At 45.0% G+C, this 14,706-nt stretch overlaps 1 protein-coding gene across 1 annotated transcript in view; it reads right to left on the reverse strand.

Annotated features, from left to right (window-relative positions):
* MYH10 (myosin heavy chain 10) overlaps positions 1–14,706 on the reverse strand; it is an 88,052-nt gene that overhangs the window by 57,408 nt on the left and 15,938 nt on the right. The window lies entirely within an intron of this gene.

Consider the following 14,706-nt stretch of genomic DNA (forward strand, 5'->3'; position numbering starts at 1 on the left):
TTGGTGGCAGGGCAGGGCAGGGCAGGGCTCAGGCACAGCTGGCTGTCCTGCACAGCAGAGCAGCACAGCTCTGTGTCCCTGAGCTGATGGCAGCACAGCCAGCAGTGACCCAAGCACTGAAACTGCTCCAGCACCGGCACAAGGTGACGCAGGACAGCACAGATCATTCGTTCTTTCAGAAGAAACAGCTGAATGAAAGCCAAGCTGCTACCGTGAGTAGAGTTCAAAGTTAGTACTTAGCTTTAGTATTTACTGAAGCATTTCTTTAAAGTGACATGGTGATTTTTCCCTTTCTTACTTCCCAGGAATAACCTCACTCTAATTTTGGCACTGTAGCTGGGTCATTACCTCAGAAAACACAGCCTCCTCTAAGCTAGACCTCTTCAGTTTAGCACTTCAAAAAAGTTAACACAGCTAGCATTTGCCTTGAAGTTTAATTTATTTAAAGACAGTGTGAGTTTGTCAATGCTTTGTACCATGACATTTGTTACCTGTGCATTTACCATGTGCCACAACACACAAGGCACACTACAAATGAATTTTCTTACCCAATTAGTCCTAGAGAAAATCTACAAGTCCAGAAAGTTGTGTTTATTTGTCATTGCCAGAAGCTCCAGCAAGTGCAGCCAAGCTTTTTAACTTTTTTTAACTTTCTCTATTCAGGAGCCTGAATTGACACAGCCCTTCTAAAGTCAATTATCTGCACACAAATCTGCCACTCCAAATCCATCTCTCTGTGTCCATCTGGACTCTGAACCTCACAGACCAGGAAAGTGGAAGGAAGACAGCAGCAAGCTTCAAGTTTTGCCTGGTGATGCCCTCCTTATGGTGATGGTCAGTTCCAGCATCCAGCACTGAAGTGGCAACACCCAAAGCTGCAGGTGAAGCCTCACTCAGCATCAAATGCCAGGTGCCCTCTGGCCCAAGCAAGAGCTGAACTCCCCAGAGTCACCCTGAAAAAGCCTCTGACAAAATGACTGGTGTGGAGGGGTTATTTATGGCTGGTTTCTGCAGCTCCTGTCTTCCCCCAAAGAACACAAACACAAAGTTTGTCTGCAGCCCTGATTTCTGAGCAGGGCTTTCCCCTCCTCAGAACTGCACCTACCCTTGCCTCAGCCTGTCTGCAAGGGCTGAGCCCGTGTGTGCCTCTTGCCAGACTTGTTCTCTGGGGTGAGGAAGAAGCTTTGAACTCCTCTGAGCAGACTGCAGGGCTTGGCTGATCAGGGGTTAAAGCAGCTCACTAATCAAAGATGCTCAGGAAATCAATGCAGCTCAATCAGGTGAATAGAAGCAGGAGGATAAGGACATTTAAAGGGTAATGAAATAACACCAAGCTCTTCATTTAAGTAACATCATGAGACAAACCCTTTGGTTTCAATCACAAACCAAAACAGGCAAGTCCCACTGGAATCTACCCCTTATGCAGCTTGGATTTAAATATAACCCAAGGTCTTCAAGCTACACTGAAGACCACAACATCCAAGTTGCACACAAAAGGTTTTTTACAATATCCCTAATTTGAAAATCAGCGTTAAAGTTATGCAGAGCTTATGAATAGAAAGTAAGATTGATTTTCTGCTGATGAAGTAACACTTTCTATAGACTAGGATATCCTTTTGAATAGAAGGATCTGGAAGCACGAAGGCAATATAACCTGATACTCCAAAAGCTTCCAGCTTTAGGCTGGAGCTCCCCTGCTGCTGTAATTCAGCTGGAGCAGCTGATGATGTCTGTGTTTCCTCTGCCCCGTGTCCCATCCCATTCCTCCCTTGCAACCAGCAGCTGACTGGGCACATGCACAGTAGCTGATGGAATGGCAAAATTTAGTTTTCCACCAGATCAGCTCCCTGGTGGAGTTTGTAACAGAGCCAAACACTGGAATGAGCATATGGAAAATGAGAACCACCTCTTGTGCCAGCTGCTGAGGCTCTGGTTACCCAAAAGCCACTGTGGAAAGCACATTGCCTGGCTCAGGTGAGCTGCAAACCATCCCCAGCAGAAGCTTCCACCTCCTCCCAGCCCCAGCAGTGAATGCCTTTCCCCCCAGCCCTCTCTCTGAGCCCCAGGTGAGGCTGGAGCCAGGAGCAGGAGCAGCAGCAGCCCCTGAACCCCCCGTGCCACCAGGACAAACCCTTGGAAGGGAGGCCAAGGAGAACTGCCAGAACACAGCACAGGAAGAATTCCAGCTCTAAAAATCATTTTTACCTACTCTGCTCTCCCCCACACAGAGGAATTAGCTCTGGGGACAGCAGCTGGCAGCTGCTCAAACAAACCTGGTGCTCAGCTGCAAAAGGGTTTTTAAAAACCCAGTCAGAAGAGACCCTGACGTTCTAACAAAATGCAGGAAGTTTTGACTGTCAGAATACAAAAACATTTGACTCTACAGCTCTTCATTCACCAGCTGTATCTTCCCAAAACAGACTAGAACTAATAAACCCCCTGTCAAGTCCAGGGGAAGGCTCTGGATGTACATTAAACATTTGTTGGGTAATTGGTTCAGGCAGGATGTTCTGAAAAGTTCTACTTCAAAGTTATAGACTCAGTCTACAAAAGAATTAGAGTATTTTAAAAGCAGTTTTTCTCAAAGGCGTGACTTTGTTCTGCTCTGGTCACACTGTAGTCATTTATAAACTGATATAAGACAGTAAAACACAAAAGCAAAAATCTGCCTTCAAGTTTCCCACTGAAATGCCAAGGCAGCAACATTTTAAGCCCAGGAACTCTCACAGAACGGAGTTTACAAGCACACACATACCCAGCCTCTACAACTGGCTGTGCTCCAATTACCCTTTACTATACTGATATTTTCAGTACTGCAAATGTCCAGTTCTCTCTCACGATTTGACTGGGAATGAATGGGAGAAAACATCTGGAGCTATCCCTGAGAGAACTGCCCAGCCAGAAAGGCATTTTATGAATTAGCATTCATCCACAGAGCTATGAAAACAATTCCACAGGTGCCTTACCTGCTTTCAGCTTTAACCTCTGTCTGATTACAATTCTTATCAAACAGTAACTTTCATACAGACACTGCCTGGTCTCACAATCCCCTTATTTAAGGTAAGGACATGAAATAAGTGTGCCAAGGTGAAAGAAGTTCAGTCTGCTTTCCAAGCTCAGGCTGTAGAGAAAGCAATGGGCTGCCACACCCCCAGCCAGCAGAAAACCATGCAGAGGAAAATGGTTCTTATCTGCAGGTTATTATTTGTCCTTCCTCAAATCCAAGCACAAAATTCTTGTGGATCATTAACTTTGGCATTGCCTTTCCTTTTCCCTGTCCAGAGCACTGATAAAATACCAGATCCATTTCTGGAGCAGACATTAAAAAAAATCCTGCTTTTTTGGGAGGTGGAGGAGGCAAGTTCTTCAATGTTTCTCAAACAGGAGAAATCACTGGGTTTCTAAGAAGAGGCCCTGTGTAGGGGAACAGAGGGCTCTTGTTTATTTGTAGGTGGTGTTTCATCCTCAGGTGCCACGGAGCACACCCAGGAAAGCTCCCTGGTGGACGCCTTGTTTGTTGTGGATGCAGGCTCCAGGGATCTGTTGTGTATGTGCCCTGTGCTGTAGGTGAACAGGCTCAGATATCAATCTACCCAAGGTCATTTAAAAATTGCATTCCTGACAAGTTCTGTGAAAACGGGTCAGTGCCTGGGGGAGAGAGACCTGCCCACCAGCACAGATTTCACTCTTGCCAGAGCACTCACAGGACTGGTCCATGAATGCTCCATGGCAAGGAAAGCACACAGGTGTCCCACAACCTGCCACTCTTCAAGCTTCCAATTATTTTCTTTTTCCTATTTTCCTGCTGGGCTGATAAGCACGGGAAGAGATCTGGTTACAGAGATGAAGCATGCCTTTTTAATTTGTGTTTGTCTTTAAAATGTTGCCTGGTTACTCCCTAAACTATCATCAAACACTTAGCACTGTGAAGTGACTTGCAACAAACACCTCTCCCCAGAGCCAGCAAGAAGAGTGACAGGCACAAGTTTGTTTGCTGGGCACCAACCAGGCCAAATGTGCCCTGACACACTTCTGGGCACCACGAGATTTCTGGTTATCCTACATTTCCCCTCCATGGGCAGCTGACTCCCTCCTCAGTGCAGGTGTGCAGCTTCCCAAAGCCAGGGCAGTTTGCAGGAATAAATCAGCACTGTGCCCCCAGTGAGCCATCCAACACCCCAGGGAACTGGGCAGGAAGCAGGACATTTGCCAACAATACAAAGTTGATATTTCAAGTTTTAACACCTAAATTTCACCAGGTTAGAACTGTTTAAGGTTTCAAAGAAGCTGAACCTACACATGCCCAAAGCACCTGCTGCGGCACATGCAGCAGTGCTGGACAGCAGCACGGTCAGGTTACCCTCCTCAGGAGGTTTCAGGTGTCTAAAGGATGGAAACATCACAGGAATCTCCAAGAAAGGTGAGCAGGATCATTGCACTATCCCTCCAAAAGCTGAAAGGAACCTCTGGAAGTCAAAAATTCTCAAGGACACTTCAGGAGAAGCCGTCTCTCTTGGTGCACCTTCAAACTGCATTTATTTTTTTCCTTCTTGCCTTGTCATCATCAGCTCATTCATATATTGGCCAGGTTTTACATCCAACTCTCATTTCTTTGAAACTGTCAAGCAATGAACTTGCAGAAATTCTCATTCTCTGTCCTAAAAGGTGTCACATTAATTTATACCAGAACAAAGATCAAATTCAGGTGCAGCCTACTCCTCGTGGGTATCCAGTGGTTTTAATTCTTAGAATAATAACATTTATCAGCTCTGCCTCATCAGTGCTCAGACACTTTTCTCTCAGAACACTGAAACTGCTCAGACAACACTCCATGGAGAATTACATCAACCCAGCCCAGCTTCAAAGGCAAATCCAACAGTGCTGCTTTAAATCCCAGCTCTGGGTGTTCACCTGGTATTTCCCACACAGCCTGACACAGGACAGACACAGCCAGTGTCTCCTGCATTTCCTCTGCCTGCCTGAGAGCTGTCAGCTCCAGCTGCCACAAACACTCGTAAAAAACCAGAATTTCACTCAATGCAGGAGCGCTCCAGGCCTGTAGTGAAGGGTCAATAAAACACCGCTGTGGGGTGCAGCACTGATGTAAACACTCTAGGTGTTCCTGCTATGTGTGAAGTTAAAATAACAACAGCTTTTATTAAAACAGAAAAAAAAAAAAAGTGTTTGTATCCCTTCCTCTGGAACACTGGAGATTAATGACAACAGGCACGCTCCAGGTTTGCTGCTGGCTGAGTACATGAAGTTAATAATCAGCAGTGATACATAGCAGAGGTCACCCAAAGCCCAGTCATGGCTTACCCTGCCACTTGTTACAGTGACCCACAGCACTGGATACAGGGATTTTTTGCGTGTCTGCAGCACACCAAGTGACCACGCTCATTATTCCCTCACCCAGCACAGCCCCAGCCTGGGAGGACTCAGCCAAGCTGTGAATTGAGACTATTTTAGAAATCACGAGTGAGGCATTTGCAACGTTAGCTTGAAATTCCCCAAATTCCTGAGGAGAAAACTGTGACGTGCTCAGCGCTGCCAGCCAGGGCTGAGTCAGCACCAGGGGACAGAACAAACAGGACTCTGTCCTGCCCACTGTGCAACTGGGGGAGCTTCTCCACAGCAGACCACGGACAACTGGGCTTTTCTTTTACTTTTTAGCCCAAATTAAGTTGGAAGATCCTTAAATATTGTTTGGTTTTGACTATCAGTCTTTCACTCCCTTTTTTAAGCATCATCATTAAGAGAAGCGTTGGTAGATCTAATTTAGGAATTACAACAGAGCTGCCACATTTGTGAACAGCAGTTCATAGGTGAGGTGCTGCTCCCCTAACAAACTCAAACAGCTCTGGGTTGACTGATCCAGCCTTTTCAAACAGGGGCTGCTGTAATTCAGGAAATGAGCAGAGCACACGAGGCAGCTTCAGCTTGGAGAAAATCAGGGGGAACTCCCTGTGCTGTGCGAGCGCTCCTGATGCCCACGGTGCCAAGCTCGGGGCCAGGCTGGGCACGCAGGAGGATTTCACCAGCTCAGCTGAAGGGCAGCAGCAATCCAGAGGGAAAATCTCTCCAGCTGCCCTGGCCAGAGCTGCCAGGACTTGCTCCCAGTGCCCGTGGAGCTGCTGGCACACAGAGGAGCAGAGCTCTGCCTCCCTGGTTTGTGGCTCCCAAGGAGCGTTCCCAGGAGAAATGAAAATCCACACAGGCCATCCCTACACTTAGATTCCAGTTCTTATTTGCATTCTGCTTAGCAGTAACCCAAGATTAGTAGGAGCTGGCAAGCCACAGGCTGGACATGGTTTATTTGGAGTGCAGAGCACTCAGCACAGCAGTGGTTTCCATTCTCCATCAATCCTGCTGAAGTTGTTCTACTTCCCACGTAGAATAATTTTGTTTAGACAAAGATTACACTGTCAACTGAGACAATGACTCAAGGAGGCCCTTCAGCTGTAAGATCTGCCATGCAAGCTCACTCATTTCACTTTTGCTCTTCTCCTTTCCAAACAAACAATCAAGCACAAACCACTTAACAAAATGGGCTGGCAATTCTCAGTGCAGTGTCCTCTTTCCCAAGCTGTTTGATCATGCCCCAACTCCACGAGTTTGAAGAGACAGCAAGTGTGACAACAGTGACACAGCAGGGCATGGTTTGGTGCTGTGTTCAGCCACGCACAGAGCACAGATCACCTCCCACATCACCCCACAAAGCAAAGCCAGCCATGTACTTTCATCAAATCCTGTGGTTTCCTGATCCATGTATTCCTGTTCATGCATTCCTCATGCAGCCTTCAAGCCCCCACTACATCCTGAGGCACAGACGACCACAGTTTAGCTCTGCTGTTAAAATAAAACTGCTTCTTTTTGCTACTTTGAACATGTTAACTGCAAATATCAAGTAATGACTGTTCCTGCATAGGAAGGGATGGGTGGAGGAAGCTCCCTATTCCCTCTGCCTGTGCCACTTCAGATTTGGACTTCTATTACATCTGACCTGAATTGCCATTTCCTTACTGAACAGTTTTGTTCACTCTGGTTGTTCTTTCAATGTCTCCTGTTCCATTTCCTCTTTGCCCAAAGCAGGGCAGCCCTGGGCTGTACAAAGTGCAGATTAAATCACAGAATGGATCATCCACTCCCACCCCAGCCATGGCAGGGACACCTTCCCCTGTCCCAGGCTGCTCCAGCCCCAGTGTCCAGCCTGGCCTTGGGCACTGCCAGGGATCCAGGGGCAGCCCCAGCTGCTCTGAGCACCCTGTGCCAGGGCCTGCCCACCCTGCCAGGGATCAATTTCTTCTTCACCTGCATTTCAAACTTCTGCTTTTTCAGTTTAAATCCATTCCCCCATGTCCTGTCACTCCATCCCTTGTCCCTCTCCAGCTCTCCTGGAGCCCTTTTAGGCACTGGAAGGGGCTCTGAGATCTCTCCAGAGCCTTTTCTTCTCCAGGCTGAATAACTCCAGTTCCAGAGCATCATCCTGGTGCCTCCTCTGGCCTGGCTCCAGCAGCTCCTCGTCCTTCCTGTGCTGGGCTCCAGAGCTGGAGGCAGCTCTGCAGGTGGGGTCTCACCTGTGTTTGTGACTGGGATGTACTCCAAGTCTATACATTATAAAAGTATTACATTATTATAGATTGATTACATGTATTATGAAAATAGAAAGAAAATGTGCCGAGTCTATGGCAAAAATGTTTCCTAGATTGATCCCTTTTCCACTTATTCCTCACATTCTCTACCTGATTTACAACCACAGCTGAGAGCTGCACTTAAATCCACAGCCCCTTCATCCCTGCAGCTCCTGCTAAAGCAGCAGCAGCTCCAGCATTACACCAAGGGAATTCATCTTTCCCAAGATGTTTATGCACAAAAAGCACAAACAGAAGAATGCAAGTTCCAGGGTTTGCAGCAGCAACTCCCAAACCATAAAAAGCACCAAACAATGGGCAAGATTGACCAATCTTTAACCAGTCCTTTGCCCACATGAAGGTCTTTCTTCACACTGCTTACAATCCCCCTTTAGTTAGGACTGGTTTTAATTCCTTTTGGAAAGCTGATCATGAGTACAGTGGTCTCCAGATTTCCAGATCCGAGCAGGACCCTCAGAGATGGCACCAATAGCTCACATCTGGCTGCTCTGCTGCCAAGTGTTTTTGTGCCAAGTGTTTTTGTGCAGCACAGTCCATCAGCTATTCCATCTCTGAGATTAAGGATTTGGTTCTTGAACATTTTCTATTTTCAGCATTTTCTATTTACTAACCCTTCAGAGAATGATTTCCTGCTATTTTGCACTAGAACTTCCCTGAGCAGCTTCATAGCAGATATACATAAAGAGGTAGACATCTATTTTCTCCTGCTTTCTCTTTTGCATTTTCTTTCTCCATACCATCTGATGGCTTTACCACCACTTTGACAAAGCCCCAGAAGAGGATGAATTTGAAGGCCCTAGAAAGCCGTAAGCTTTTATTCACCTTGTTCTCTGAAACAGATGCACAACACCTTGCAATTCTGAGGAAGGCTGACAAAGTCTGCCAGGAATTCCTGAGCAGCCAAGTACCTGAGAACATCAAGCCTGGACAAGTGAAAGGAGACTGGAGATACACCAAGATATAAATTGGCAATTGTGCTGCTGATGTGAAGCAGAAGCCTGAGGTCAAAGCCAAGGAGCAGGACAGCAGCAGCCCTCACCTCTCCCCACTCGCAGGGATAAACCCTGCTCTGCTGCTTGTTGCTTCCTTGCCAAAGGATAACAAAGAAATGTTAAGTCAAGAGGAAGGGGGAGGAAAAAGGAGCTGCTGCAAGTGCTGGCAGTTATGGCATAGCTGCACTCTTAGTTCAGCAGCCCAGAGGAATGCAAGAACGACTGACAAACCCAGCTTTGTGCACAGCACGCAGCGCCCGGCCCGGCTCTCACGCTGCTCTCGAGATTAGAACACATTGAAGGTTTTGTTACATCAAGGCATTACTGCTTGTGCCTGTCATCTCCAGGCTTGAGCCAAGCAGGAGCAAATTATCCATTTCACAACTACCTAGAAATAAAAGGAGTTTAATTTAAACTAAAGCTTCAGTGCAGGAGGCAGGTGCTGACTGAGTAATGGCACGAAATGATTCATCTCATGAATGATTTCCCAAGTTGGATGCACTTAGTCTTGAATTCCTGTCTGTAGGCACAGTCACAATTCAATTATAAGGCCAGCTTGCATAGCAAGCTTTAAAATTAAAGTCATCTCTGGTTGCTCAGAATATCAACCAAAAAAGCCCATGGAAGTGGTTCATCTACTGCAGCATTTCACTTCAGAAGGGGGAAGAAAATCAAGGCATTGAAGGAACTAAAAATTCCTTATGTAACAATTGTCACTCCTGTCTCATTTGTAAATACAAGTAAGTTACTGAAATTACATTAAAAAAAGGTGTCAACTTCTAAGCAAATGAGCCTTAAGAGAGAGCTGTTCACTGTAAATATCATAATTCTTAATTAAGTGTCCAACCTTGAGGCTGAACAATAAACAGGGATCCAGTCACATTTCGACACAGAGAAGGTCAGTAAAGAACTAAAACTTTTCCAACAATAACAAAAAAGCTTAAAATGCAGTTTCTAGAACTAGACTGTGTATGCTCAACTGAGCTTGTTCAATAAGTACTTGTTACTGATGCCATTCACAGCTGGCCAAGCAAGGTGCAATAACTTCAGCCATGACAACTCCCAGTCCCTGAATCACACAGGTTTAATATCAAGAGACAGAACACAAAAGCAGATGAAATATTGCAAAACAAGTTCAGCTGACAGAAGTATTTATCATTTTACTTCAAATTCAAAAATAATGAGGCAGGAAAATGTTTCAGCATGATGGATTTGAAGTTTTCTTGCTTCAAGAATCTCTTTCCCTGCACTCAGCTGTGAAGACACTGCCTGTGCCACTCCTGGAGGTGTACAAGCAATCTGGATGTTAATAGTATTGTCACCTGAGTATTTATATTCCACACCTGCCTGAGTGAACCAAGTGAAACCCCAGAATTCTCAATATTACAATAAAGGGACCTATAAATCCTTCACATGACATTTACCAAGCAGCCAGTTCTGCTGGGATCATCATCCTGCATTCTGTAACTCTTTAAAAGGCCTTTGGGGGCTCTTTTGGGAAGTCCAGACATAATGAAAATACCAAGAACATTAATGGCACATTTATCAGGTTCCACCTGCCCCTCACAACAGAGAACACCAACCATCACTCCCAAGTTTTTCAGTCTCAGAGCAATTTTTCCCTCTTCCATTTCAAGATTTAACAGACTTTTAAAAGAAAAAAAAGTCTTATTTTAGTTACAATTCTTTTCTTCCGTATCTGGAGGTGGATCTGCCCCTGAGGGCGGATTTAAATCAAGATTAACTACAAATATAGATCAATAAGATGTTTTTAAGAGAGAAGTATTGCACCTGTATGCAGTTCTGGCTTCTCCAACACCAAGTGTTCCCTTCCCGTCTTACGCTGTTTCCGATAAACCTTCTCTGCAACAGGATTAAAGGCAGGCCTAAAATATCAGTGCTAATTTGGTGCTCATCAAGATGTCCTCAGGGAAACAGGATAAAAAGGAGAGACTAAGCATAATTATACAAGTGTAATATTAATAGGCAAGCTGGGCTTTAGCAACAAAAAGTCAACAAGTTTTTCTTAATATTTCTTCCGAGGCACTTGTACGTCACTGAATAAAGAGGAACAATAAAACAAAGCCATACTTCCTCTAGAAATCCACTGGGAAAATTGGAAGGGAAGAGGGAAAAGAGAAAGTCAGCTGTGGAAAAAGCACTAGAGAAAAATTTATGAGTGCTGCTTTTGCACAATCAAATCTCCCTTGCTGGTAAAGTGTTGTCACAGCCCTAGAAAATTCATTTTCTTAAAGAAAATCCTAGTCTGTGGCAAAATTTTATGGCCCATAACTTTTAGCAGGACTGAAGAACACTAGCAAGGCTTGCAAATTGTATAACCAAACAGAATTAAGGTCAACATGGTCACAGGGATTAGGACAGCAATTCCTTATGATCATGTCAAGCAATGCTCTGTGGGGCTGCCACCAGCCCGACCCCACTGCTTGGCTTCATTTCAGGCCATCACCCCTGGGATTTGGGTACTCCCTGCTTCACCTTCTCCTCAGGGAAATGAAGGGAAAGTGCAGGAGAAATCCACTAAACCACCTGTGAAGTAACACCCTGCTACCACAGCACTTTGAAAAATAATTACTGGGGGAAAGAGAGGGGAAATCCAGTCTGGAAAGCTGAATTGCAGGTTATTATCTTCTGCGGTCAGGCACTGGGTAATGAGTCTTTTCCTGAAGAGAAATCCTGACTGGCATAACTAGAATGCAGCCCAAGTCTTGCTTGTCTCAAAGAGGACCTTCAACTCAATCTTTATTGCAGCTGCTGCAGCAAAGGCAGCACTCAGGAGATCCAGCACTGCCTGAATTTTGCTTTTCCTTGCAGAACTGGCCCCAAATCCCCACCACTGACCCGTTCATCTGCAACACAGCCACGAAGAACAATTCTGCACCTCCCTCTCTTGTGGCAGCTTCCAGAGCTCTTTCTGTCTCCCTGGGGAATCCATTCCCCTCCAAACTGGGCTCTCAGACCTATTCTGTGTGTCAGGGCTCTTCCCCCACCCTCTGCCCTCTGTGTTTGGCGAGCACTGACCCACATTTCCAGCCCATTCTTCCCTCCCCAGAGGGCACAGGGAGGGCTGAGCTGGGCAGCCAGAGGGGCAGGAGGTCCCCCCAAACAGGAAATTCTTCAGGGGGCCAAGAACAGAGCAGGGTTTGATGGCTGGCAGTCAGCAATGCTTCCACACAGACTTTTCCCACCACAGCACACATGGAGAACTGCAGGGATCTGTTTGTATCCCCAGTTTAGGAAAATTCAGAATGCTCCAGCAATGTTTAAGACAAAGAATAACTATGGAGATGCACATGCACCAGAAAATTTAAATAAAATCTCTTCTTATTTAAGCACAAATATTAAACATACAAAACCTCAGCAAAGCAGAAACTGGAAGCTGAGCTGTGACAGTCCATGCTCTGAATTAGAGGCATGAAAGCACTAAGAAACTGAGTAACACTTTACTCACTGTGCCCAATTCTCAGCACAGAAAAATTGTGGTTTAAGAAATCAGGTTGCTCAGAGTCACAGCTCAGATCCAGGTATCCTGTTAATCACAGTAAACAGCTCACAAACACCTGGAAATGAGTAGTTTGTAATTAGCTGCAAGGAAAATAAACATGATTATACTGCACAAAATACCACTGAACAGGCCAGGAAAATCCAGCCAACCACTTTCATTAATCTAAATTAGTGGCCAGGATATTTCTACTAGGGGAAGGTCATAGTCTCCAAAGGAATTGCATTCCTACGGTTTCAATTTCAGGTTTGAATCCTAATAATTAAACTCCAGACGTCAAATACTGGAAACGCAGCAGTCATTCATATCAAAAGAAACCTATGGATATGCTGTAACAGCAGAAGCATGACTTGCAATAATACTGGAAAAACTCCTCTCCCCAGCCCTCTCTTTGCCATCCCAGCTCTATCTGCCACAGCAGCTACGTGCACAGCCACAGACAGGAAGTGCAGAACAACACTTTTATAAGTATGTGTCAGTAACTTATCAGCAAAAGCATCCTGGCCAAGGATTCTGCTGCAAACAAATGCTTGCAGAGACCTCTGATGATTAATCTGAAGTGTTTTGATTAAGCCAGCTAGTTCTTGGTTAGAGACATATTTCTACCAGGCAGAACTTTCTGAGATGTATTTTCTGTTTCATGGAAGACTGAATGCCAGCTAAAACACAAGGCAGAGTCAGAAGATTAAAGACATTTTGCACATTGTGTTAAATACTTGATAGGGAAAACCTATCCTCACCAAATCCTGGGCACACTCAGTAGCTGACCTTGTGCTGCCACTGATAACCAGAAAACAAACGGAATAATGTAATAATCTGCTACTGTTAAGACAAATATTATTTGGTGCTCTAATGCCTACAAAACCTTGGTTGTTGTAATTGTAAGTTTTATTTTTATGGAGACAGACTCAGTTCCCTGAAGTGTGTCTCTGCACCCCGAGGCCCTGGAAGCACAGAAGCTGCAGGGTCAGTGCCAGAGCTCCCCACTCCACCTGACACACACTCCCTGCTCACCCTCACCAGCACTAATGCCTGTGCTGGAGTTTTTATTTATCCCTGCAACAAAGCTGTGCAAACAAATCATCAATGGGAAATTCACTAACTCCTAAAAATGCCTCCTAAAATAAACAGGGAGTGGCTCCATACAGGTGAAGGGCACTGGGAACACAGATTTAGTTACCCTTAAACAAGTTATTCCCTAAATAATGGATCTCATTGCATGGGTTTCATCTATTCTTATTCCAAGCTATGCCTTCATTTGTTCACACAAAAAGTCAGACGATTAAAACCAAAAAGAGAGCAAGCACAGAGAGATTTGATACAAAACATAAACCTCCATGCATCAGAAGGAAAGAGGACTGTAACCAAACATACACCACCAGGTGCATTTTTTTAATTCCATCTTCCAAAAATAGTAACATTTGTCCATGTAGCAAGATCTCCAGAGATACAAATCAGTACCAGCAGGGTATGTGAGCAAATATATGGAGCAGCCGGGGTGTGGTAACTGCTGACATTGACTTACTTTATTAGAGGACATTTGTCTCAAGAACATTGCAGTGTATTCTTGGGACCATTTCAAGAGGTGCTTTCAGATTGGGAAGCACTTAATCACAAGCCACTTGAGACTGCTACAATAAACTCCTTAAAATAAATCTTAAGGTTTGCTTTGCTATTATTCCACGTTATTAGGTCCTCTGATCTGAGCTCTTAGAGGCTGCTTTTCTGGTCAAGAAGTCAGAATTTCTTTCCCAAATACACGTGAAAATGGAGCCCCAAATATCCACTGGGAAGCAAAACAACTTTTGGTGGCCTCAATTTTCTGCTCTTCCCCTGCCTGTCCCTGCATCACCCCACTCTGCTGGCACAGTTCTCCTGAGGTGAAAGGACACTCAGCAACCTGTAGTTGATTATTAAGCACCCCTAAAGACAAAGTCACAATTCAAGAAGCAAAGGCTTCTGTGATGTATTTAAAGATACCAAACATCAGAAAAAAAAAAAAAAAAAGTTAACATTTAAATGGTTGGTTAAGCAGAAACAGCTTTCCCTCAGTTTGTGTGAAGTTGAGAACAGCTTTTCCCCTCCTTCCAGCCCATCCACAGCTGCAGCACAACCCACAGCAAGGTGTGCAGACCTGGCTCTTGGTTCCACACACCTGTCTGGAGACAACATGCTGCTGTCCCAATCTTTAACAGCCCCCTAAACATGAATCAGTATTGGACAGAATGAGCTGTGCTTCCAAAATACTGTGTCAGAAATGCAACTGTGCAAGTTCAGCAACATGTGCTCATTTCAACAAATTTGTGTCATGTCAGTTTTCCTGTTTGTCCAGCACAGCCTTAAAGCCAAAATTCAAACCATGAGCCCTCCATAAACTCACTCTATTCTACTACAGACATACATCAATTAGGAGCAAAAAAAAGAAATTCCTCCAGGTTAAGTATTTCTCTGACCTCTTTTTGAACTCAAACACACCATTGTTCCATTGTCACCTCAGATTATTTCTCAGCTGCCAAAACGCCAACATTTTTATAGCATTGCC

Source organism: Poecile atricapillus, chromosome 17, assembly GCF_030490865.1.
Source record: "Poecile atricapillus isolate bPoeAtr1 chromosome 17, bPoeAtr1.hap1, whole genome shotgun sequence".
Lineage (NCBI taxonomy): Eukaryota > Metazoa > Chordata > Aves > Passeriformes > Paridae > Poecile > Poecile atricapillus.